Raw genomic sequence first — 1,747 nt, 5'->3', positions numbered from 1 at the left:
ATACGATACCAACTCACCTGGGATTTTATTACTCGATAAACCCGTGCACTTGCAGGACATACGCAAGGTGCATTGTCAAGTTTTTGGCACTGTTGCCGGGGAGTAGGCATTTAGAGATACTTTGCACTTTGTTTTCTTAACTATTCATTCATTCATAATATTTCACATTCTCTTTTTCTATCATCATTCTGATTTGTTTTCTTTCTTTTGGTTCAGCTCTAGGTTATGACCCGAGGAAATCCTTCGACATTGACTAAAGGAGATCTGAAACATTAACCTACACTCAGAAGATGGGGAAAAGAACCTGTGCAAGAACTGTCTAATCAAGTTGAAATAGAAGTTGAAGGGTCAGATGATATGGCAGAACAGAATGAACAACAAAGGACACTTTTTAATTATGCTAGATCCTCAATTTTGGGTACACAATCGAGTATTATGCGACCTCTGACCAAAGCTCTAAACTTTAAGCTGAAACCAGTATTTAGCTAAATGATTCAACAGTTAACGCAGTTCAATGGTTTGGCCGATGAGGACCCAAACAACCGCATGGAGAACGTCTTGGAAGTTTGTGATATGTTGAAGATTAATGGTGTATCAAACGATGCTATTAGATTGAGGGCTTTCCCATTCTCTCTCAAGGGAAGAGCCAAGCAGTAGCTTCATTCCTTGCCCAAAGCCTCCATCACGACTTGGAATGAGATGGTCAAAGCTTTTCTTGCTAGGTACTTTACTCTGGGAAAGTCAGCCAAGCTTCACAATGAGATATCATCATTTGTACAGATGGAGATGGAATCATTGTTTGAGACATGGGAGCGCTTTAAGGATCTTTTGAGGAGGTGCCCACAACACGGATTTCCCCAATGGATGATTATCCAAACCTTCTACAATGTGTTGATCCGAGTACAAGGCAATTGCTAGATTCCACCGCAAGAGGCACAATGGGGAGTTAAACCCTAGAAGAAACCCGATAGTTAGTTGAAGACATGGCTATGAGTAGTTACCAATAGAATGTGCGGGAAATGAAATAGATGCGGTAACCTGTTTGGCGGCCCAAGTGGAATCATTGAGTAAGAAGTTAGACCTTCTAACTTCTAATAGGGTGGCGGCTGTGACTACATGCACCTGGTGCGGTGGAGGACATGCTCCATCCGATTTCCAGATCTCTATTGGTGATACATCTTCGGTGGAGAAAGTCGACTTTGTAGGTAACACAATGGGGAACCAAGGGAATCCATATAGCAACACCTACAATCCTGGTTGGAAAAATTATCCCAATTTTTCGTGGAGCAACCAAGGACAACAAAATGCCATGGCACCACCAGGTTTCCAACAACAATAAGCCGATTTAGAGAAGACCTTGACTAGATTTGTGCAATCATTGGATACAAGGTTTCAATCAGTTGAGGCTACACTTCGCAACCACACCACTTCCTTGCACAATCTTAAGAATCAAGTGGGGCAAATTGTAAAGTCTCTATCGGAGAAACCACAAGGAAGCTTGCCAAGTAATACCGAGACCAATCCTAGAGAGCATGTGAAGGTGATCCGTTTGAGAAGTGGTCATGAGGTTGAGGGTAGGCTTCCAAGTGAAAAGCCCAATGTAGATGCAACCGAGGTCATAGGGGTTGATGAGGGAGCAAGCAAAGAGAGAAAGGTGGTTGCCCCACCTTTCAAGCCAAGAATCACTTATCCCTCTAGATTAAAGAATGACCAAGCGGATGAACAGTACAAGAAGTTCATGAGTTTG

General features: G+C 42.6%; 1 non-coding gene across 1 annotated transcript; it reads right to left on the bottom strand.

The window, feature by feature from the left end:
- Positions 1-747: 747 nt before the first annotated feature.
- LOC120274214 lies at positions 748-854 on the bottom strand. The gene has a single exon (XR_005540748.1). It is a non-coding gene; the product is annotated as a small nucleolar RNA R71 (small nucleolar RNA).
- Positions 855-1,747: the final 893 nt, after the last annotated feature.

This window comes from Dioscorea cayenensis, chromosome 12, assembly GCF_009730915.1.
Source record: "Dioscorea cayenensis subsp. rotundata cultivar TDr96_F1 chromosome 12, TDr96_F1_v2_PseudoChromosome.rev07_lg8_w22 25.fasta, whole genome shotgun sequence".
NCBI lineage: Eukaryota > Viridiplantae > Streptophyta > Magnoliopsida > Dioscoreales > Dioscoreaceae > Dioscorea > Dioscorea cayenensis.
The sequence above is the reverse complement of the archived record's forward strand: the minus strand, read 5'-3'. Positions and strand labels throughout refer to the sequence as shown.